At 37.8% G+C, this 26373-nt stretch overlaps 1 protein-coding gene across 4 annotated transcripts in view; it reads right to left on the reverse strand.

The window, feature by feature from the left end:
- The window catches only part of UTRN (utrophin), a 336261-nt gene that overhangs the window by 160419 nt on the left and 149469 nt on the right, over window positions 1-26373 (reverse strand). The gene's annotated exons all lie outside the window — the stretch shown is intronic.

Below are 26373 nucleotides of genomic sequence, written 5' to 3' on the forward strand. Positions count from 1 at the left end.
TCTATAATGAAGCCACTATGCACAGTGCAACCCTTGGTGATTCATTTGGCCTTTACCATCACATAAAAGTAACTTCAATTTGGCAAAAGATTCAGGTTTGACTAAAAATCCCAATCTATCACTGATGACTTGAAATCCTTGGCCCTTCCTATTCAGCATTATTTCAATTTAGAAGCACTAAAAGTAAGGCAGATGTGGGTATTTCTTTAAAATTGTTCTTTTACCAACACCAACTCACAGGCAGCTAATGCTTTCTTTGCCTTCACTGGGAAATTAATGTGGGCTTTATTTTTAAATAAAAAAAAAAGTAAAAATCTGGGCTATTACAAGGTACTCAAAAGATCTTATTCAGCCAGGAGTGCACTTGAGCACTCTGGTTCATCAAGACTTGTTGATCACATTACCTACAGCTGCCACATGCTCATGTTCACAAAAAGCTCACTCTAGAAGAGGACAGCACCTTGAGAAAGCAGCATAGGTCACAAGAGAAGGCTCATCACTGAATAAAACAGCAGTGCTTTTCTTTAAGCAAACACACTATTCCTGCTGCTTTCTTCTCCAGCCCATACAGGTTTGGATGGAGAACTTCAGTGACCAACACAGGCTTCGCTCCTGATCCCCAACATCCCAAAGCTCACAGCTGTGACAAGAGATTCAGATCTGGCCTGCAAGGACCATAAAGGGAGCCTACTTTCTAGCAGTCATCTCACTACTAGGGAGCCCAGCTACTCAATGATGAGAAGCTTCACTCTCAAACACATTCTTTTGTTGAAATGCACACAGCTGTCGTGGCTTCAAACCGATGAAAGCACTATCTTCCTAGGAAGAATATCGAGCAGGCAACTACTGCAGCAAAGAACTGGAGCTACTAGAACTTAACCTGCATTACCTCCATTTATTCCCTTCTTAAGTAATCTTTTCAGTCCAAGTCCACTTTTCACAATCTTAAGAAGCTCAGCCAGAGCTTTGCTAGAGAGAAATGGTAATTATTAGAAAAACTTTTAACTAGTAAAAATATACCTCCTGTTCAAAGAACAACCGCACATTTTTCACCATCAGCTTGTTGTTTCAGTAACTCAAAGACATGTATCTTTTTATCCATTGAAGTCAATAGCTGATATTCTACAGTTTATGGTTTCACAACAGAAAAAGATGATCAATTACCCAGGCCAAGATTTTTTTAAACCATTATTAGTAATAAGCAAAGATTGCTTCTATTTATCAAATGTTTCAAAGTTCTATTTAAACATGGAAGAACCCAATCAATACTAAATAAGCAGACCAGAAGAAAGTAGCTGAAGTATTTCCATGGAATATGTTCCATAAATACAGCAACAAGCACTTATAGATTGTGGGCTCCATTACAGACAAAGCAGCAGAGAGGAAAATAGGAAAATTAATGATCCTATAAGACTTAGTTTACTTTTAAACCCAGGCAACCAACTGGAGCATTCTTCTATATATACACCAAACCCTGACATATTTTTACAAAAGCCTTATCATAGAGAAAGCTTTGTAAAACAGCCCACATTTTAAAGATACCTAAACCAATTCCAGCAGAGGTTGACTTTACTAAAACCATAGAAAAGCATTACAACACCTCCTCATGTTGGTGACCCAATTTTTTGTGAACACTCAGTTTCCATATGTTAGGACTTGAAATTAAACTAATTTTAACACATTTTTCAAAATAAAATAAATATATGCATGTTCTGTCCAGATGTACAATACTTGTAAAGTACTCCAACCAACGTATGAAAACTAAGGTAGTGTTATTCTCTCTGAAACGGATAGCCTTTTCCTCACTCAGCCCGCATATAGCAGCAATTAAATTAGAGAAAACCCCTAGAGGGACCAAGAGTCTATTTATAATGATTGTTACAGTCTAGCAGGGATGATTAATGTCAGCTGAAGTCATTTAATAATTTGGGAGTCTTTAGAGCAAGATACGCAATTTCTTACAGCAGTAATTAAGCATTCAGCTCCTTTTTGTTGTGTCTATGTGACTGCCTTGCACAGTTTGAAGGACAAATCCTCATTTTACTGCCAGCCAGAAGTGCTATGATCACTGTACCTGGACTAATAACGTTAATATTCTTCATGCTAAAAACAGCAAATGAACTGTGCACTGGAATTGTAGGTGCTTAATTCCTCCAGTGGTATCTGTAGAATCAAATCCATCTTTTCTGTAGTACATGTTCCACCAGGGTTAAGTGCCCATTATATTAGAGGAAACAAAGTTAGACTAAGGCAGCAAGTACTCCAGAAAAACACTATTTACCACATTTCCGGTAAATTTGTAAAAGAAGTATTTGCAGTTTATAAAACTCATGTCTCTTTAAGGAAGAAAAGAGAGAGAATATGGTAATATATATAATTAAGAGCTGCATACATATGTTTCAAAGTAAACATGAAATAAAGTTATTCAAAGTCCCATATTTAATTTGATTTCACAATCTTTTATCTTGCTTATACATGTGTATTGACAAAATCTGGCTATTACATTTATCTTAAATTAGAATATTTCATGTTACCAAGTACTTATATTGCAGCAAAAGGCGAAGTGTGCCAAGGTTCATCTGAAGTTAAGGCAACAGGATTTTGCGTTTTCTTAATTGGTTTCACATCATCGCAGAACCTAGACTTAAAACGTCAAATTATGTTCTGCTTTCTTAGAGCTGAGGTTGCTTAAAGTGACAATATTTCACCCTATTAAGCACTGTAGTCTAAAACTAATGTGCAGAATATTTGCAAATTAATACAAATCTTATTGGTATACAATCTCTTTTCTGTTCGTAGTTTGACCCCCTGATACACTTTTTCGTATTTCACCTATCGCTGCTCTTCAGAAAGCTGGCAGCAATAGAAGGATGAGATTCTAATATAACTAAGTAAACATGTCTCTTATTTGAAGGAGTCCATGTTTACATTCAAAGGTGGAATCAGATCTTCAACAGGTGAAATAAGAGCACATGATATCATCCTCCACCCCTTACCAGAAACATCCATTAAAACTTAAGTTTCACACACATTACTTTAGTTAGAGTCTTGGATTTCAAGCTCTTGAGAAAGCTTGATTTTTTTTTATTCAAAAAGGGCAAATTTTTGTCAGAGTTCTTGTTTGTTCAAAAAACTCTGCCACAAAACACTTGCTGATGTTAGTATTGCTAATGGCTTTATGTCAATTTTGTCCTGTTTACAACATTACATATAAACAGGGCTTTGTAAGGCAAATTGTCTTTTCTTTCACTCATTTAGTAAGCCTTCTCTGCATTACTATTAGCATGACTATTTTTCTTTAACATGGAAGATCAAAACTATCTATAAAACAACAAATTAAGTCATGCTAGCACCTAGCATAGCAACACTAAAACATTCATATTGCTAACTCACTGAGTCACTCAAAAACGCAGCCATCTCTGCTGTAGCACATTGGTGGCATATCGCCAAATGATCAGTTAAAATGTCCTGATCATCTTCACCAGACTACTCCAGTTCAACTATCCAGTTTATACCATAAGTTACCATTAGTCCTCCAGCACATCATACTTGAACTACGTGTAGTCAAATATCAATACACTATGAGTCCTCAACTCTTCTAGTTTTTCATGGATAATTTTTTAATTCTTCATATTCATAACATCTCTCAGCATTGTCTTAATAAATTTAATCAGTGGACACCTTTCCAGGCTATGTTCTGAATTAAAATTACCTCCACATACTCTCTCAGTACTATCCCCTAAATAAATCTCCCAAATTACCATCAACAACTCAATTTCCTCTTTGGCATAACTCATCATTAACTTTTGATTCATATTTTACTACTTTAAGGTGTTCTATTAATCTAAACCAATAAATGGATGTTAGCATTGTTTATTATATTTTCACTGCTGTATTTAAGCCTATATGAATGACAAACTACCACATTTTCCAAGTTTAAATCCTGCCATATTTTTCCCTTTTGTTTTCTTTATGAAAAAGAATACATATTCTGTCTGATGAAAGCACACTGTGCTTTCCATAATTCCTCAAAATGGCCATGAATAAGTTTGGCTAGAATAAAAAGAGTTACACAGAAAACCTACAACAGCAGTTTGTTTGTTTTATCAGTTGAAACACTAATAATTATTCAAAGGGCAAGCCAAAACGATTATGCTTGGTTCCTAAATACGAATTATCCTCTCCTGCTACTTGCTCCTTTCTGTTAACTCTGTACATGAGATTATGCTTTATTGAACCATTCAAGTTTCAAAACATAAGAAGAACAAGATTCTAGCATATTTTTCTGATGGGAATGTTAGGAATGACTGAGCAAACTGTTTTAAAATAAAGTTATACTATTTCATCAAGAAGCTATGCAAAAAGCCAGGAAAAAACTCTACTATGCAGCACGTTAGTATACTTTTCACTTTCTTCGTAGCTTGTGTATAAATCTCAACAAAATAGTCATTTTTAAATAAAAATCATAATTGGGGAAACTTCTTTCATGATGCAGAATTTCTGAATTCAGTCTACAGTTGAAGAGACATTAAAGCTATATTTCATCATAAACACAAAAGAAAATTGACTTTGTTTTCCTTCACGTGCTAGAACTTGCCAGGATAAAATTTCTATTTAAATTATCTACTTAATTTGCATTATTCCTTTCCCACACAGTATCTTAGCCAAATACTGAACTGCTGTATTTTAGAAAAATGAGGAGTTTAAAAATCTACATTCTCTGTGCACCCAACTGTAATAGGAGGATTATTAGAAGAACTTTAGTTCATTAAAAATTAGTTCCTGGATCTGAACTACTGAGACAAAGAAAACAATAGCTAGAAAACTCCCACTTTGGTAATTGTTGCTTTGCCTTTCTCAGAGGAGCCAGTGGATATCTTACAGAAACACAGGAGATATGGAATACAATCCATATAAGGCTAAATTATGCCTAAGAGAGCACTGGCATTTCCAGAACTCAGTCTTAAATACCCCTTTTACCAGCCACAATTTCATTTTTGATTTCCAGCAATTCAATGAAAGAGGTTATTCTATCAGTTTGCAAATGTCAAGTACTACTGAAGATTCAAAACCCACAAGTCAAACATAAAAGCTTAATATTCTTCTGTTTCGAGGCCTTTTAGGATGCACTTTGTTCCCTTCACACCTTTTCCTTAGCACTTTTCAAACGAAAAAACTGAGATTATCACCTAATAACATGCTCCCAGAGGAAAAGTGCAAATGTTCTGAAACTCAGGATGGTGCTAGCAGTACTGAGCTCAGCAGTAACCCAATTAGGAAGGGATTAACTGAAAATATCTGTGCATGCACACATCCACACATTTTCCTCTTCCCTCTGTGCCAAATAGTCCTCAGAGATCTACAGACACAAGGCTGACTTCCACCTAGCAATTGAAGGCTTAGAAATTTCTTTGCTTAATATGGTGTAATGGAATAGAAAAAGATACAAATAAACAACTCGGCTAAAGCAAACAGAGCACATTCAAAGAAGTTTCCTCAGCTTTTCTATTTAACTTCATTTAAGAACATAAGTCGGTGTGCAAGGAACAACGAACGGGGTGGCTTTAGCAAGTGAGCAGTTTTATTACTTATCTCTGTGCCTGTGCAAGCATTTTGCACATCTATGCTGTAAACACATTTCTAGATTGTGGTAAATCATTTTTCTTTCCCTTCTGCTTCACAAACTGTTTTTCAGGTGGTTAGATCACAGATGTCAACTAAAACACCTTTTATATTCAGAGGGCAAAAATAGCTTCCTAGCCCAAAGCCTTGCAAAATCCCCAAAATACAGAAGACGTCAATTTGACCTATTACTATTTCAAAGCAGAAAGTAGTTTTGAGCAGAAACCCTAGCTTGCATTTTGAGAAGATCAAAATAGGACATACTGACAATAGTGCTACACAACCAATTAAAAGCAAGTAAAAAACTATGGGAAACCTGAAAAAGTCCACCAAATACTTAAGAGTACGTATTCAGCCTTTCTACTGAGAATGAAACTGCTTTTTACTGGGTTAACTGATGCTTGTCTTCTGGTTCAAGATGAAGAACAGGATACCTAACTAAGAAAGTAACTTCAGAGCTGCTGCAAGATATCAAGCTAAAAAGTGCAAGACACTATGCAATATCAGGAATAAATCCTTTGATAAACTCTTCCTGTGTCCAACTATTACCGAGCCCTGGGACTTCATGTCTCAATCACAACCTAAATACGTTTAATAAGCCTGATGGACTACTATTTTTTTTGTTGTGATTTTGTCCAAACACTAAGTTGCTTTTTTTTTTTTTTTTTTTTTACTATATATAGTCTTACACAAACAAGTTCTACCATCTTAGCTATAAACTTATCTGTTAAATGATAAGGTACTTCCTTTTATTTAATAAAAGAACGTGCTCCCTCATTATATAACGCCTCATTATCATGTTGGGAGACGTAAGGAACAAATCCTTTCCTCTTCATCTTCTCCTTGCTATTCAAAATTGTATAGATTTCAATGAGATGTGTAAGGGCACATGGTTTCAAACCTGGGAATCAGTTTACTATATTTACTTCCTATCCATTCAAAAGCAATCCAGGACATCTGATTGCTCTTCTTGCCTTTCTCAGTATCTTTTACAGCTGAACTACATACTTCTGAGGACAAGGTGAAAAGAAAAAAAATCACATAATATCCAGTAATAAGATTTATCCAGGGCATGCAGTAGCATAAATAATGTTTGTAATTTTGTTCTCTTATAAGAAACTAATTACTTTTTATTCCTGAAATTGTCTTTGCTTTTTTTCTTAGACAACTCAGTATCTGAATTGACACTGAACTGAAACCCCGAAGGCCTTTTTGTTCAAGTGTAGCAAATTAAGAACCAATTACTGTTCCTGTAGTTAGGACTGTTTCTTTTGGCACAGTCTTTCACAAGCCATTTTAATCTCCCTCAAAAGCACTGCAGCCCTTCACAGTCCATTTTAGTTTTGCCATCTTTAATGTGTATGCCCAACAGTACTCTTCGATATCCCACTATTTATTCTCTTTTCACAAATCATTTACTAATAGATTGAACTGTAAACTTTCACCTAGAAATCTAATCCAAAAGAAGATTCCTTCTTTTTCCATGACAGTTTGAGGGCGTTTGTTGATTTATTTTATTTTTTTTTTTAATACAGAAACATCAACCATAGCGGCTTCCTTTCTGCCTCCCCCTTGCATGTTTATTTTTTAATATTGGGACCCATAAATAAGGTTTTGTAACAAACATACTATGCCAACTGAACCATCCTATATAGTGGCCTTCTAAAGAATTCTAATAGATTTTTGTGGCATCTCTTTAAAAGCTTGTGACTTTTTCCCCAAGATATAACAGTTATTTAATATCTACTGATTCTGTTCCTTTCTATGATTTTCAGTGGTATCACTGCTATGAAAATCAGATTCGCTGGTCTGTAATTTCCAGTACACTGGAGTAGTTTCTTTAAAAGCTACTATAACATTAGCCACTTCTCCCCAATTGGATAAGCAGACCAGTGAAGGACAAATGTTGCACACCACAAACACCAGTTCTGGAGGAAATAAAACCCACACATCTGCTCTTGCATTTCCTTGTTGAAGTGGTTATAACAGTTAATGGCCACTAGAGCAAGCACTATAAGAATTACTGCTATGCAAATTGCACTTAGGTAGATGACAGAAGAGCAGCTATTCTGACAGGAGGCCAATAATGTCTGTACACCTATTTGATTTAAACAAAAACCCCACCATTTGTTTTACTATATAAAATTTAACAAAATCCTTGCAGCAAGATAATGAAGCAACTCATTAAGATGCTTTGTTATGTCATGGTGTATATATCTTTCTTCTTGCAAACTTCTTTTCAATCTCCAGTATTGACCTATGGCAGAACCAGATTATGGGATTTTTGGTGCAAGTGTATTTTGCAGTGAAAACAGCAGTTTTGAAATAGTAAAAAATAACAAATTACTCCCCTCCCCCAACATACCCCCAGCATTCTTTTCGAAGGGCTGATGAGCAGACCTTCTTTACAGAGAATGGTAATTATTCAACAAACATTATCAGGTGTACAAAAATTACATTTCTAAAAAGATACCTAGAACAATTGCTGCAGGTTTTACCTAGCAAGAGCAGGACAAGAAGAATTATGTTTGCACCAGGAGCATATGGGTATGGAAAGGCTTCATGCTTCAACAGAAATAACAACTAAAACTCAATAATCAAGATTAATATTAAAGAACCGTAGTAATAAAAGCATCAGTAGTGAGTACTATAGTGCCACATAAACAAATTCGATAGCGTTGTAAAGAAAATCTCTTACTAATAATAGTGTTCACAAAACAGTTCAGTTGCTATGATCTACAAAGTTGAACAGTAAGAAAAAAAAACAGAGTAGGTGTTCACTAAACAAGTGCCCACTTTCACACATTAAATGAGGCAAGAGGAAAGTGTGGAAAGATGGCAGAAACTTTTCATTAAGGACTGAGTTGTAAGGCATGCATATCAGGGAGGTAAATAAGGGTTACATAAGTGACCCTAACTGTAGCATCTCAAAACTTTAATATTTAACATGACAATATTAATGTTTTCCTAAAATTTGGTGTGCAATTAAACTTTACAATCAGTAAGAAAAAACAGACTGAGTTCTCCAACCAATATAGTTTCTTCCTTTCAATCACAGAGCCAAAAGAAGCGAAGCTTATGCTCAGACTTACCCTACCAAACTTATGCTGTTTCATTAGTACAAAGGGGCACAAGAATAAAGGGGCACAAGACAGGGAGAAAGGCAGCTGTAGTGGGTTGACCCTGACTGGACATCAGGTGCCCACCAAAGCTGACCAAACTGGAGAAGGGCAGATTTAGATTAGACATTAGGAAGAATTTCTTCACCATGACAGTGGTGAAGCACTGGCACAGGTTGCCCAGGGAAGCTGTGGCTGCCCTATCCCTGGAGGTGTTCAAGGCCAGGTTGGATGGGGCCTTAGGCAGCATGATCTAGTGGGAGGTACCTGCCCATGGCAGGGGGGTTGGAACTGGATGATCTTTAAAGTCCCTTCCAACTCTAATTATTCTATGATTCTCCAATGTAAAGTCCTTCCCACAGGAAGCAGTCATTCAGGAATAGACTGCTCCTAGATGGATACTCCCAGAGTCACAAGTCCTACCAGTAACCTGTTCCAGCATGGGCTTCCCATGTGGTCATGCACTTGCCCTGGTGTAGGGTTCTCCATGGGCTGTAGGAGGATATCTACTCCATAGTTAACATCTGTGGGCTGCAGAGGGAGTGCCGGCTTCACCACGGTCTTCACCACAGACTGCATAAGAATCTCTGCACTAGCACCATAACACCTTCTCCCCCTTCTTTTTCACTGACCTTGGTGTCTGCAGAGTTGTTTGCCTCACATATTCTCATTCCTCTCACTGGCTGCAATTTTCTGTTGTACAGCAACTTTTTTCTGTTCTTAAATACGTTATCACAGCAGTGCTAGCACCATCACTAACGGGCTTGCCCTTCACTCGTGACAGGCTCACCTTGGAGCCAGTTGACATTGACTCTATTGGACACAAGGGAAGTTTGTAGCAGCTTCTCACAGAAACCACTCCTGTAGCTACCACTATAAAAACCTCACCACACAAACCCAATACAGATGACAGGGAGTGTCGGTATTTCTGCACTGAATATACAGATGAACATCTGCTGATCTGCATTTCTGAAGTACAACTCATTCAAATCTCAGGAAACAGGTCTGTGCTCCTGTATTACTATGGAAAGTGATATTCTTCTGTTGTAGGACATGATTAAACGTTTATCTATCCTATTCATCTACTTGAACAAGGAGAAAGATAGTTCTGTCTCTTACCACTCTGAATAACTACACAGGTTTATCTGTATCCACCTGTCTCCTACTTAGCACTTCAGATTAGCCAAAGCAGGGAACACATTTCTATACTGTTTGCACAGCATCTGCCTCAGTAAAACTCCAGGATTCTGGGAGGCTGGTCTGATAGGTGTGCCATAACAGAAACCCAGAATTGTTTAGGTTGGAAAAGACCTTTAAGATACAGTCCAGCCACAAACCTAACCCTGCCAAATCTACCACTAAATAATATACCTGAGCACAACATCGACAGATATTTTAAATGATGACATCCAGAGATGATGACACAACTACTTCCCTGGGCAGCCTGTTCCAGTGTTTGACAACCACATAGATGAAGTAACATTTCCTAATATCTAGTTTAAACTTTCCCAGGCCCAGTTTGAGGCCATTTCCCCTCATCCTATCAATTCTTACTTGTGAGGAAAGACCAACACCCACCCCACTACAGCTACTTTTCAGGGAGCTGCAGGAAGGCATACAGTTTCCCCCTCAGCCTCCTTTGTCCAGACTAATCAATCTCAGCTCCCTCAGCTTCTCCTCATAAGAAACTGCTCCAGATCCTTCATCAGCTTCATTACCCTTCTTTGCGAACACTCCAGGTCCTCAACATCTTCCTTTTAGTGAGGGACCAACACTGAACACAGTCTTCCAGGTGCAGCCTCAGCAGCGCTGAGTACAGGGGCACAATTACTCCCCTAATCCTGCTGGCCACACTCTTTCTGATAAAGGCCAGGTTGCTATTGGCCTTCTTGCCCACCTGAGCACACTGCTGACTCATATTCAGACAGCTGTCAAACAACACTTTGAGATCATTTTCTACCAGCTTTTCTAGGCAGCTTTTCAGTAATTCATCCTCAAGCCTGTAGTTTTGCATGGTGGGGCTTGTGACCCAAGTGCAGGACCTGACACTTCGCCTTGTTGAACCCCATATAGCTGGCCTTTGCTCATTGATCCAGCTTACCCAGATCCTTCTGTAGAGCCTTCCTTCCCTCAAGTAGATCAACTTGATGTTGTCTGCAAACTTACTGAGGGTGTAATTGATCCCCTCTTCCAAATCATTTATAAAGATAATTAAACAGAGCTGCTTCTCCTCTTTGACTTCTGTGGTTTCAAAACTTCTACCAGAACAGTGGTTCTAATCATCTTCTTCTTCTTACACATTAACACAGCAGAGAGACGGAAGATGATACTGGTCACCTCTACAACAGGAAGCATAGAAATACAACTGGCACAGACCTGTGGAAAGCAAACATTTAAGCTAAGGGACACATTCTCTTTCAGCGCTCAAGGCTTCACGCTAGCTCTCAACTGGCTCTACAGACTGCACGCCCACCAGTACCTGGAGTACACTAGGTGTGCCTTGGGACTGCATCTTCTAGCTCAGCTGCATCCAGAACAGTATCCTCTAAGTTCACAGGATGACATGAACCAAAAAGCAGGGACAAGCCAGCTTTGAAAGATTTTCCTCAAGAGACCATTTCTGAGCTGAATGGAATTGCTAATAGATACCATCACATCCCACTGTTGCTGACCAGTGTCTACCAGCTCCAGTCCTTTGCCTCACTCCAGCTTCCCAGTTTTCAGGACCATTCTCTTCCATAGCAGAACTTCAAGGATTCTGCTGATCTAGCAAGTAAAGTACAAAGTCCTCTGTACAGAAGAAACTCATTAAACTTTTGTTGCTGAATTTAAATGTTGTGCAATCACCTACAGAAAAACACCACATGCATCTGAACAGTTATTCTTTGTATATGCAGCAATTACATACAACTCATTAATTTTCATGTGGGTTTTGAAATGCTTGTCAAATTAGCCATTTGAATGCCAGAGTCATTTTTATAAGTGGGAAAAAAAGTATTGAGTTAATAATGAACAGAATTGCAGTAACAATAGTTCTTGCTATCTTTATAACTGTCTACATCCCAAATTTCTTCATGGATGTTAATATGCAATTCTCATTTTTTTTTGCCAGCTGAACAGATGGTGCTTTATTATAAAAAAGGAAAAAAACATAATATTGAAAGAGTTGAGGGTTTACTTACAGAAACAGACAGGAAGTAAAAAAAAATATCAACTATATTGGTGAAACAAAAACGGAGATATTAACTTCATGAGTATACTTTAAAGGGAAAAGTTTTACTTCTATAGTAATTATACTATCCTAAATTTTAAGAAATTGTTTACTCCTAGCATGGCTCTGAATTTGATATTTAGCTGACCAATACTGGAAGTAATGACTTCTAGAGGCTTTGAGGGAGATAAATAAAATGGAAAGAGATAGAAGTGAGATAAATTCATAACAAAGCACAATTCCTTCGTGGACAGAGCATTTGGAACAGTCTGGATAACTGATAACAGCCTGTAGTTCACCAAGAAATTATTCTTCATGTAAATTGAGTAAAAAGTAGCAGTGCCACATGAAGCTCCAAGATGCAGGATACTCACAATGGAACTAAAAAAGCCAGGTACCACTAGGTTGAATTTTTGCTTTCAAACACAAAAGACTTGAGAACTGTATTCTATAACAAACAATATTTGACAAGACCCTTGTTGATTTTTTTAAGTGGTACAGTACAAACAGTTACTACTTCTGTATTTTCTAGTTACCACAGTGGTCAAAACTGTGGCTTAAAGCTGATTCAGTAACACTGCGCAGACCAATAACCTTAATTCTACTCAACAGCTCCATAAACAATTATTTCACCCACTCCGTTTTCTCCGACTACACTATGACTTGTTTTGAATCAGTATTATTCCCTCCCTGCAGGCTATAGTGTATGTATATACTCCTCATCAGCTGCTAGAAAACAATCCTACATCATGTTTCTTCCTTGCCTTAGCTGCAATACTTCCTTTCTGGTCATTGTATTTCAACTCAACCTAATCAATATGCCTAGCAGAAAATACTTTTTCTTCTAGTGCTCTAACTAATATGTCTTAATTTTCTTTTCAAAGCACTTTCACGTATTGCTTGGAGACTCTCTTCACTCTCCAACACCCACCTGCTCCATGGACACTACGATAAGTTTCCTCTTCTAGTGCACTAAGCTTTCCTACTTAAAACTTGTTGCTATCTACCACTAGCACCACTTTTTTTTTTTTCTTGCTAAGAAAATTTTAAAAATCTGCCAACAGTGTAGTTGCAACCTGGTGAAGAATCCTACACAGCTTATTTAAAATCCCTTCCCTCTCATCACATTTTACTACATTTATCACTTGTTCTGATTAAGACTGCAAGTTCTTCAGGTTTTCATTTCTACTTTTGTAAGTGCCATATTATTCACTATAAATGCTATATAATGGTAATTAAAACCATTAATCTACCGTTAAAAGAAAATTGCTCCTGGATTAAAATAGATTAATTTGTTCTAAACGCCAGTTTGTTATTTGGTGGAAAATAACATCTAGGATGCCTGCTGTATTTCTGGATCGGCTTATTGTGTTTCCTCCATATCCCACAGATTAACTCCTATAGTTTAGTACTTTTTTCTTTTCCATAAAGAATCAACATTTACAGGAAATCAATTTTATGATAGATTAGCTTTTCCAACAGATTAAAGCATTACAGCTTCAGCAACAGTATATTTGTGCCACTTTTCACTCAGCTATTATTACATTAATCCTGACCCTTAGATAATCATGCATTCTGTCCTGGTTGCTTTTTCCTCCCTATCTTTCCTCCGCTATCTGGTATATCCCGATCCCAAACTCCTCTTGTCTTTCAATTGTACAAGTTGAAAGAGGCTTAGGCGCGAGTTGACAGCTTGTGGATCTAGGAAATACTCCATGTATTTTGACTGAGCAAGTTGATAGCTCATGGATCCAGGATGTGACTACCCCTTCCTTCTCTCCTCCTCAGCCTTATTTTCCTCATCCTCTTCCCTTATAAGCATCACCACTACAGACAGCATGGGCCTGAGTTTTGGATTTGAGTTCTGTGACAAATGTTTAAGTCATGGAGAGAAATGTAAAGCCTGACTTTGCTTCTCTCTTTGCCTTACTGTCTGAAGGCTGCCTATTTGTGTGTTTGTTTTGCGGCACCAGCAACGAATAGTGGAGGTGGTGCAGAAGCACAGCTCCCCAAGGATAGAGCTTGGGATATCATCTGTGGCACCAGGTTCGATGGAGGGGAGGTGCAGGAGTAAGCACTTGCTCTCCCTCACCTGGCTGAGCTCAAGGTACGGAGCTGGCTGCTACAGGGGGAGATGATGCAGTGGTGGGCACTGCTCCTCCTGCCGCCTTCCTCCACCCACTGGACTGCACAGGCCAGACGCTCCTGAAAGACACATGGCAAGACCACCACAACACGTGCTGTTGGGGGTCAGATGGGCCTTATCAAAGAACTCGCAAGGAACTATATGGCTGGCTCACTCCCAAGCACGCGCATGCTCTCTCTCTCTCGCTGCTGTGCTCTCTCTCACAACCACCACTTCAATCAGACCAACCTGGACCACACAGCCTGGAAGAAGCTGCCACAGCAACCACACGTTCCCAAGAAACTGCCGCTGCCCATCGATGTGGTGATTTCTTTCCTTTTATGTTCCCTCTCTTTCTCTCTGTCTGCCTCCTGTTACTTACGGTGTGCATGCCGGATCAGGTCTGAGTGGCCTTGGTTGCGTCCAGAGATCAGAACAGGTTGGGATTTGTTCCTGTAACTTTGGGAAGTTGCACCCCCATGTCCTGGCTGTGCACCTGAGTATTTTGGTCTGTTTGTTTGCCAGAGCCAGATGAAATATTGCTTTTGATTTTCACCCTAAGAGTGACCTTGTTGGCCTCTGGATCGCTGCACAGATAAAAAAACACCCACAGTCAGGCCTGGATGCGAGCACGTAGCTCATGGATCCAGAGTGGGACAGCATGGAAGGTACCAAAGCACACTAAGTCTTCAATCTCAAGAAAAAGTAGTCAGCAGTAAAATGCACAAATAAAAGGCAGCCCACAAACTCATAATTTAGTTCAACTTACCAGTTTATTACACTTCTCAGAAAAGCAGACTCACTCTAGTCCCCTTTCCTTTAAAAACTGACACTTTTGTACAGGATGCTTTCAAGCTATCCAGTGACAAACCAGCAAAGATTAATTGGGCAGAAAAGGATTTTAATAACCAACTGGACAGCTTGAGTACTAAATCTTCTGGTTTTCAGATGCACCTGAGAAACCTTGCCCTTGTTGTTTATTTTTGTTCTAAAACACACCCTAGGTTTACCATCTTGCCTTGCAGTGGCATGCACACAAATCTTACAAACCGAACTGTATCCCAATTTTATATATATTTTAACTTACCATGAAGGCTTAAAAGAATAGAGTTGCCAGAAAACAAGACCATCACACTCTGCAATTATGTTTCACAGTGATTAAAAAAACTATACTGCTTAGTCATTAAAGAGCTCACCATTACCAGAACTCCTAACCTCTGGAATCTCCGTGCAGACAACTTACCAAATCAGGTCACACCACAGACATCTGGCTGGAGTGGTACAAAAAGTGTCCCCAGGAACATCAAAACTTAATGCAAACGTCCGTAGTGCTTGTTTATGGCCAAGCAGCATACTGCTGATTGGAGGCTTCTTGAGCACTACCACCTACTGGCCAGGCGCTGCTGCCTTACAGAGAATACATCACAACAAACAACTTCCTGAGGCTATGGCACAGCATACTCTTGAGGTGGTGTCAAACCAACAAGAGACGTTGTTATCAAGACACTGGGCTGAAGTATGTGAGAATGACTACCTTGCATACAAAATCAACATTCCCCCACGCTTAAAATAAATATATGCCCCCAAACACCTGAATTAAAAGTTATTTAAACCATTTTAACCGCTCTGTTTTTGTAAGCCCATTCACACTTTCTTGATGCATGTCATGGCTTCTTCCATATGTCTACTGCTCACAGACATCAGGACTCTGAGAAGCACCCTGTGGCACTTCAACTTACTGCAGAAAGTCTAGGTATTGTGGTTTGTAAAACATTTCTCAAGATAAAAGGGTCACTCACAATCCTTGGTCAGCTAATCTGTAATGACATGGCAAGAAACTCAACCAGCCAGCACTGGATCCACACAGAAAACTGCAAGAAAGAGGGCATCTACAATCATTTCATGATGCAGGTCATTGGGATGGTGAGAGACAGACAGGGTTCTTGTACCAGTTTCATCCTTCAAAGCAGGTTGAAATAGCAGCAGTAGTTGCTGGGTGGCCCAACAGAGTAAAGAATCAAGAAATACATACAATGACAAAAGGACTCAATAAATCAAGATGCTAGCACTAGGAAGAAAAACACACAATTCAAGAATAAGCTTTCCTAATGCATTAATATATAGAAAAATAATCAAAATGTTAACAGCTCCTTACCTTCAATAACTCTTTAAACAACATGTAACAGACAAAGTGTAAAAATTAAAAGACCAGAAGTTGTTACTACTTCCTTGGAATAGATCAGGAAATGTAAACTGATGTTACCTGTTACACAACACCACAATCTGCACTGCTTCACAAATTGAAGCACTAAATCTAGAATACACACCGTGTCATTTAGACGTAGCTACTCTCTCCATGCTTACCTGCCTTAGAACAGGCAGCACAATTTCACATGTTGTTTTCAAGTTCCAACAACACTATGCAAAAAAGGGTTGAAGATCAACTTGCTTATCTGACAGCAGGCAACAAACTTTCAATCAAAAGTGAGGATAATCATCAAGACCTGACATTTCTGTCAAGAAAGACACAGCGATGACAAAGCAAACAAAAATATCTCCTGAACAATAGCTTCATATTAAAAATACATTTCTTCGTGCAATTCTAGGAGATCATTCTAAACTTCAAGACAATATTAAAAACTTCAATGCTGTTCATTTAAGAAACTGGCAAAGAAATCAGATCTTACTATTTAGTTAGTGATTAAACTTATGATAACACAAAGGAGCAATAAAGTTTCAATTGGAAGCTGACAGATTCTCCATCAATATTTCATTAACCTATACTGACACAGAGGACATTTTCTCCATTCACTTGCTGAAAGTAAATCCTGTAATCCAAATTATTAATGGACTGCTTCATAAATTCAAGTTTATGTAGAGAGGTAGGGGGTGGAGTGGGTGGGTGGGAATCATTTATTTTTATTTCCAAAGATGATATTCACTCTAGGCAGAAACTGTTGTCTTACACAAAGCCACTAGCAGATATTTGCTCAAGGCTAAGTATTTACGTAAATACATATGTGAACTATAAAGCATGTGTTTAAAGTCTTACAAGCACCTCCATTTCCTTTAGAGGATTTTAGTTTAGAGGATTCATAAGGAAGCTCCTTCCTCCACCAGAATTAACACGACCTAATAGTTACTATATTAACAAATTAGCTTTTACCATGACAGGTAAAAATCTACTGTGTCCCTCTACCATGTCTCTCGCTTCCTAAGCAGTGAGAGCATTGAACATCCCAGTGCCCAACTCCATTCTCACTGCAGAAGCAGCGCCAAGTAGCTCTAGGGATCAAGATTTGCTGACACTACGTAAATTTCTTGCTTGCTAGGCAGAGTCAGGGCATTAAAAACAGTCATTTTTTTCCCCAAGTCTTGTATCAGCCTATTTTTAATTCTGATGGCTTCATAGCTTATGACAAACAAATAAGTATTACTCATTAAAGACAAGACAAGATACTATTGTGGACTCATCAGAAAACTAAAATCATTTAGTAACAAGCAAGAACAAAATTATTTCCCAGTCGAGCCAGACAGTCTGGCCAAATTTCACATTATGATTTTACAAACTAAATACAAGAGTGCAGAGCTCCATTCCTTATCAAATGCAAACATTTCCTTCCATTCTTCTTAGTCATGCAGTGGCACAAAACACAACTTTGAGTCCACAGTTATATCATAAATGCTACAGTATTAAAATATATAGAATATGCAGAGAGAAGTAGAATAAAAATTCCCTGGGTTTGGTGCATAACACAATCTGAGACTAAATTATAGGACAAAATCAGTTGCATATTTGATGTCCATGATACGCAGGGGAATACTTGCTTCAGGAGCCCTTTGACTATTCTGATCCTAAAATGATTGAGAAGATTCTGAATAGAGCCAACTTCAGCATTAACCTGGTCATCATTAATATAGCACCCGCCTTCTGCTTACTTGCCTTTATGCACACTCAGGCTTTCTGTGCAATACAGTTTCACATCTGATCTTTCTCATTTCCGTCCCCCCCCCCCACAGATTTTCCTGCATCAAATGCCCTGAAGAAGGAAGCAGACCATGAGATGAAAGACAACATCGATCAAGACAAACTGATAATTTTCCTTTTCATTCCTTCCCCCCTGCTTTTTTTTTGTTTTTAAATTTAATACTGCAGAGGCTTTTGTCTTCAAATGTCATGAACACAGCAAAAAATAAGAGTACTTACTGAACTCTCATTTTGGTACTTAACTCTTCAGAATTGTTTAATCACTGTGTACAGTTTCATCTTGAACAACACAGAACAGTGGAGCTTTATAACAGAGTTAGGTATTGGATCACCTTTCTTTTGTTCTTTACTGGTATATCTTAAGAAGCTTTGTATGTTAAGACACATTCGGTGCACCTAAACATTTATTTTAAAAAAATTAAAGCGGTATGAACTGTAATATTATGGAAATTTTAAGAAAAATAATTTCTATCAAAAGTCTTCCAGTTTAGCATTAACTTCCATCCAACACAACTCTCACTATTCTGGGATAAGGAGGAAATTCCTAGAAATCCCTGCACTTGAAGTCTTTTTAGTGACCCTGTCAACTCCATGGAGGGTAGCAGGCCACCTATCGTGGGATGACTGCTATCTAGCTCCTGTTCTTTTGCAGGTGGACTTATCACATATGAAACTCATACAATTGCCCAAGCAGTAAATTTTCCCCATTTCAACACACATGATGACGCTGAATGTCTACAAGGAAGGTCATAAGAAATGATAAACCTGCTTACACATGCCAGGAGAAAAGCCTGAAAAAAATCGAAAATCTGAAAATGCATGTTTGGGAAATTCATATCCTTTAAGATCACATGAGAGCATTTAAGTGACACATTTATAGGAATTGTATGGCTATAATTCTAAATGAGAAACAAATTTTCACATTTAAAAAATGAAAAGTTTTCAGTATTTAAACATTATGAATACCTTTGTGGAGCGATTGATTTGTTTTAGTGAGTTTTTTTTTTTTGACAATTTAATCCACAGCAGTATCACAGCTGTATTCAGATACTAAATCATCGTGTTTCATGGTACAGAAGGAAGAATCCTAACATGTGTAGACATGGTAGGCAACATTGGGTGATCACTAGACCATCCACCTCGGAAAAAAGCCTAAATACAGCTAAAATGTATAGGAGGAAAGGGAAAGGAAAGCAAAAAAACCCTCTAACTTCTATAAGACTTGAATAATTTATTATTCTTTATTGAAGCTGTAAAAATATAAATCCCTAACCCAAGTGAGGCAGAATTATGAAAAAGGGAAATTAATCAGATGCTAAATAGTGATCCTCCAGTGACCCCTCAAACAGAAGTCTGACACTCAGGAGCTCCATAGCCAAGAACATCAACAAGCCAAGTACTGCACAGCACAGACCAAACTGAGTGCAGAAGCAGACTACAGCGCAGGCAGAAAGTAACACAGTTTTAGGCAGCTGAGAGTAAGAGAGACCATAGATACGAATCAGAATCAGAGGTGTCAATAACTAGCTGCAACCATATTTTAGTAACATAAGCTTTTCCAATGTATTATATAGTCCTTTATAAAACTGGTATCCGTTGAAAACAAAATAAACTACAGTCCTCTGAGATGCACCAAAAATTGTCTTCCAGCTTGTGAGGCAGAATATAGATAAAAGCTGTAAACACCAGTCAGGAAGATTTAAGAACAGCAAACCATTTTCATAGTTTATTTGCACAGTCAGGTGCAAATAATGGAAATTTTTTCGGTCTTTCGCTGTTTATTTCTGATAAATGTTTTTCTGAAATCTTCCCTTAGTTTCACTGCTACACTGAATTCCAAGGCTTCCACTACAGTTAGCAAGTTACAAATCAAAGAGAGATTGCCGACACCAGACGTAGTTAGCATTCTCTGCACATCTGTAAGTGTATTTCTTGTTTAAAAGATCATTAAACCAGTCTTCAGGTTTTTTTTCATTATTATCAGGTTTCTGTAGTGAAGTAGCATTTGCCCTAGTTTTCCTTTTTATAATTTCTTAACTAGTTGCACGTCAAATTTCTATTATGTATTCCAGAAAAGAAAGTTTATGAAACTACCATGAAGTTTATTTTAAATTTCTTTGAACAGACCTAAAAAGTGCCTTCAAACATTTATCACTTGCTTAAACAATTTCCTGCATAGTTGTAAGCTTTTCACAGTCTTTAAAGGTAAAAATGTACAATTTCATAATCCTTTTTAATCTCTCCACTTCAGTTTTCCATGCTTACAGTGATGAGAACAGAATTTTTGTTGTGGTTTGTTTGGTTTTATTCTTTGCGACTACTTTCCATATACCTTTCCCTAGGAACACATCCCATGATGTGCTCCACTTCTAGTCAACAGAAGTGTTAAAAAGTGCCATCTCTCCCGTTGCGGATAGAAAGGAGGTGCGAACTCTGCCTCCTTGTCAGTGCCAACTGGACGCTGCATTATAATTTTAGCAAGGTCTGCGCAGACACTGACCTTTCTTGGAAGATAAATATGAATGTCTCATTGTTACCAGACATTATTTCCACATTTATGTTTTAAGTGAAGACACTGACAAATCCTTGACCTAAGATAAGTGGACTTCATTCCAAACAGGTCTCTCTGCTTCCCAACATCATAAAAGCAGTTCTTTTTTAAGTTGATACTTCAAAACCTGATTAAGACATCAAAGGAACTAATTTCATTACTACATAAATGAAAGTCCAAGTATGTTAAAATAAGATAGCAGAGACATGTGTTGCCTAGCAGCTAAGTAAAATTAAGTTATTTGCAGGCCTACACAGTTAAATTAAAAACATACTGAAGAAAACAAACATATGGCATGTGTAAGTTTAAACCAAGCAATGCTCAATCATTTATAATTTGATTTTTAGGTTACCCAGAGAGGACTATCCTGCTCCCATTTTTTATTCCCCTGCTTATCCACTTGCCATTCATCTTCCTTTCACAGACACAGAGAAACAGAATGAAAACACTTTAAAAACACAACACATCACCACATACTTCTGTTCCTTCCTAGGAGTAGAACGTTACCAGGATATTTGCTGACCTTTAAATATAAAAGTTCTAATAGACTTCTTATATCAGTGCTACAGTCATACAGCAACTACTGCAGGTCCTCACTATTCCGGAAGCTGAAGTAAGATTAGCTTACTAAGCCCAGTCATACAGCTGAGCCACTGTCTCACTGGCACGGAGAAGCCTATCCAAACAACTTCAGTGCGTGTACTAAGGTATCTATTTGAATATGACGAGCCAGACTTCCTAGAAAACAAACTGGGTATGTCTAAATTATATTTCTTAAAAAAGCACACTACACTACGTGATAAAACACAACATTAACTTTTTCAGCCTCAGAAAAAAGGGAACAGCAACACATGAAAACAGCGTGACAACAGCAATTCTAAGGTACTCACATCTGATAGCTACACAACATACATAGAAAACTTATGCATTTAAAAAGCTAAATCTAGGTTCTGAATCTGCAGTACTTCATAAAAACAGGAAGGAAGAAATAAAAGCTGAAAGTTAACCTGCTTGCTTTTTTTCAGAAGGCAAAATTACAACTCTTATACCTTTTACAAACAATGAGAAATACAGGCACTCAAAATATCATGCAATAGCACACTAAATAATATACTAAACATGTTTAAGGCTCAGATCAGACTGTTTAGATTGTTATTTCTAGGCTTGGTTCCATACTGTCCCTGCCAAAGGTTGCTTTCCCTGTCTGCAGATGCACTTTCTTAACAAAACAAAGATGAGCTGTATTCTTTTCTGGTGATGAAAAATTCATATAAGTTAAACATATCACTAAGGAAATAGTTAATTTACTCTATAGAGACAAAGCCAACAAATTATATTTTAATTCCTGTGTTTATCTATGAAGTTGCTTTTTAAAAACAGTAACTTTCATTCAAACCAGTAAGAAGACTGGAAGAGGAAGCTACTAAAAATTATGCTGAGAAGGAAGGCATGTTCAACACTTTTCTTTGCTTCCAATCTCACTAATGAGGAATATTGTGGTTCCAATAATTATCTAACCACAGAGATGAAGTACCAAAGACCTGAGCTTCAGCTGGTAAGAAGAGACCAAAGGGTAATTGGGTAAGTTTGACATTTTCAGACTGGGTGGATCTTAACGAGATTTGCCAAAGATTATTTAAAATAGGCTGTAAGTCTCTAACAGCTAATAGTAGTTATCTCTGAGCCCAAATAGAAGATGATAAAAATGCAAATATAATTATTCTTTTTAAATTATGGGTTAAAGGAGGAGCTACAGAATTCACTGTCTGTAACCTTTACTTCAATTCCTGTGAAAAAAAATAGAGAGTACATCATAAGCACCTTAAACATAACAAGAAAATCAGCAACAGCCAACATGATTTGTCAAGAATCAATCATGTCAGACTAACTTAATTGCCTTCTGTGACAGCATAACAAGCACTGGGAATATGGGAATGGTAGTGTTATTTATCTTGACCTCACGAATTGTCAAAGGCCTTACAAGACAGTCCTAGATGCAAGCATACCTACCTGGAAAACTATATTTAGTAGTAAATATTTCACTACCAAGGTTCATACAAAAAGAGATCACACAGGGATTTGTCTTGAGTCCAGTACTTTTGAATATTTTCGTTAACAACAGGATAACAGAAAAAAAATCAACTTAGTTAATTTACAAAACCAACTGAGATGGGAGCAGCTAGAAAGAAGCCAGAAAAAGGTAAGAATTTCTGGTGGGTTTACTTTAGCTAGACACCACGTGACCATCAAGCTGCTCTATCATTTCCACTGACAAAGATATTAGGTTAAGATATCAAATCTCTTCTCCATAAATTATGTGAAATGACAAGCATTTTGGGCTTTTTCCTTTCTCTGCTTACCAGGGTAGAACAAGTAATTTAGGCACAGTGACATCTTCACAGAAACAGACTACCTGCCTGGCTATAACTACTACAGTTTTACACCTCTGGCTTTGTCTTAATACCAAAAGAATTCCAACACCACAACCCCAACCTCTGGATTACTTGAAGAAATTTGACATAAAACAAACTTGCAAGAAGTTACCACAAGCAGCTTAATAGTCCAGCATTTTACTTCAATAGCATCCTTTTAATTCTGCATGTGTGATATTGTGTGATATCACAAAGTGTGATATTTTTAACTCAACCCATTGAGCTTTTCTCCACTTACAGGCCCAAGAGACTGAAGCAGTCAGTAAATGCTCGTTCAGACAAATGCACCAGAAGGCAGATGGGTACTGTGAAAACTGCATCAGAGCTCTCTAGCCACAAGTTTGAAAAGACTGGCTTGCCCTTGAATTACACATTTTATATTTGCGCTTGAAAGATTAGCTTGGCCTTGAGTACATTTAATGTTTTAACTCAAAAAAAGGCAACAGGAAAAAAATACACTTTAATTTGCTTTTCAATTCTCTTTCAGGCAAAAGCTTGAAGTTGAACTGAGAATTTTTCCTGCAGATGTGACCACTGTGAGGCATAGATCTTTACTGTGGAATTACACTTACCACCACCTCATCTCATTGCTGCTGCGTATAGACCCTCTATCATTTCAACAGCTGTGAGCAAGAGAGCTGTGTACAACTGTGTTAACTGGCAGACCTGGAACTAGCACACTTGGCAGGCTTGCTGTTGCACAGGTGACAGGGGAAGGAAAAGGTGAGAAAACGGAAGGATGAGTCACCAGTTTTCCTCAGAGGATGTATAAAAATTAATTTCAAATGATCACACAAAGGAAGTTGCCAGGAGCCAGTTACAGTGACAGGGAAAATCAGCATTCAGAATTCCTATGGCTGTGATCAAACTACAAAGAATAAAATTAGCCAGAGAACATCAAATGGAATGGCACTTATTTACTTGCCTTTGTTCTGCTTTCTTCCACTGACAGAAATCAAAGGGTACTTTCTTTGACAAAAAAAAAGTCACAGGCAGTGATAGCCTGTGCATCTGCACAGATTTACAGCACTAGAGTGAACAGAAAGGAGGCGTAGTGTCTTTTATTTCTTATTACTTTGTGCAAACCCTGACATCCTCACTGTTTAAAACAGTCAAATCATAGAAATTTAAAAAAAAGTCTGAAAAGAAGCCGTATCAGAAACAAAATGTAATGCTCATTTCCTGTTAGTGGAACTTCTAGAGGTCTGGGGAAGAGAAGAAAAAGGTTAAAAAAGAAATCAACACAAATGTCAGCATTTGATTAGGGATCATAGCTCATTTGCTCTCTGACCTGAAAAATTCTCCAGAGTAGTTACTTCATGCAGCCTGGTCTCTCACTCTTCTCCTGCAGTGACACTAATGCATTTCTACAGCACAGAGCAACTCTGTTTTCTGCAGTTTTGTTCAGAAGAAAGGCAAGCTATTGTTTTTCACCTTAGAGTATCTACTTAAATGTTACATCACAAGAACAAAGCAGACAGTGCTGCAGCAACCAGTCAGATGAGCGTCTTCCATAGCTCAGTGCCCAGTCAAGCTGTTTTATATGACTTTGTCTTTCCAACAGGTTCATTTACTCTGGCCACCTTATGTGTAAAACATCCAGGCTCCCCTAGGCTCACTTGCAGACGGAAGCCGCAATATTTCAAGTACACTTATGACCGACTTCCAGCTCTCGATTTAACAGTATGTTGACTCCAACTTCAAAAAGCATCCCAAGCAATCACCATTAGGTGAAACAACAAGACCATGGAATTCATGCCATCACTATAAATGGTAAGCCAGCTCTTTTTCTTTCTGAAGTGTCTTTAATTTTGTTTTATTTTTCCCTAAGTCACTAGACAAATATCACTGCCAAGGACTTATCTCTTGCAAAGATGCTGGGATAGTACCAAAACAGTCATAAAATCTAAACATACTTTATAATAATATTAAGCAATGCTAAACACGACAAATTAATGCTTAGCTTTATGCCCTGGGCTTTCTAAGATGATCTAAATCACAGCTCCCTTTCACATGTCCTATGAAACTGGACTGAAGCCTGGAAAAGTTATAGTTTAGAGCCTATACCTTCCCAAGTTTGTTTAAAAATCTCTTGTACTCTGTCCTACATCTGCCAGAAAGCCTCATAACTACCAATTAAGTTTCCATTTCCCTTGATTAGAGACAAGAAAAAAAAAATAGATATATTGTATACATACATCATCTTCCTTTGTCCTTGTTTCAAAAAAGTTTGAACATAATAACGTATATGACAGATATATCATGATGCACACATTCATGTAGTTATTTTACTTTTTCAGTAGCTTTTTCGGGGGCTGTGGGTTGTTTGTTTCCATCTATTTGTGATCATTTCCCCCCCCTCCTTTTATAACATAAAAATTGTATAGCGTTCAAACACTTATTTTCAAACTGACCCTTAATCACTACTAGAGAGAACATCTTAAAGTTGTTTACACATAAACTGGCATAATTTCTAACAGCTCTTACCTAGCACAAGAGATTTACAGTGACCATACTGACAACCAAGTTTATTAAATATGCAAAAGTAACACACAGGGCTTCATTGCTTCTGGTTTGCAGCTGTTAGTATTTCGCTTAACCTATAATTCCTCTCTTTTTCTAAAATATGAATTTTCTAAAATATTCATTAAGCTTCAGCACAACCAATGTGAACCTCCAGGGAACATACACCTTTTATTATACAAGCAGTCTACAGTTCTACCCTTCTATTGCAGTCACTTACCAGCAGCATCAAAATAAAACCATGCTCTAAGTTTTAGCAATGCTATTCCTATTGACTCTTTCCCTTTACCGAATTGACCCTAAACCACAGCTGAAAATAAGTTTTAGCTGGTATCGTCAAATTAAGAGATTTTGGAAAAGGAAAAGCACTCTTGACATATAGAAAGCTAGTCTATATTTTAGACTTTTCCACTCAGACATATTATTGAATGACAGATTAAATAGGAAGGTTTTTCACAGAGCATAAAGCCTGCTACTCCTCAGAACCTGATCACAACTTCTAAAGACTTTTTCAGAGTCACAAAATCCATGGCTTGGTATGGGGTTTGTTGTTTGAGGTTTGGGTTTTTTGTTTACTTTGTGGTGTTTTGTTTTTAAACATTTTTTAATTAAAACAATCTTTGGCACCATAATTTAACGGCAGTCCGTATTTTAAATGCTGTTTGCTCTAAACGTCCCTGCCCGGCACCCACCATTTCCATCACACAATCATCAGAAACACTTGCAAAATGTATATTGAGGTTTTACTGGCAGAGTGATAGTTTCTCCCTATGAAAGGGGTCATTACCACATCACTGCAAGG

This window comes from Cuculus canorus, chromosome 3 (assembly GCF_017976375.1).
Source record: "Cuculus canorus isolate bCucCan1 chromosome 3, bCucCan1.pri, whole genome shotgun sequence".
Lineage (NCBI taxonomy): Eukaryota > Metazoa > Chordata > Aves > Cuculiformes > Cuculidae > Cuculus > Cuculus canorus.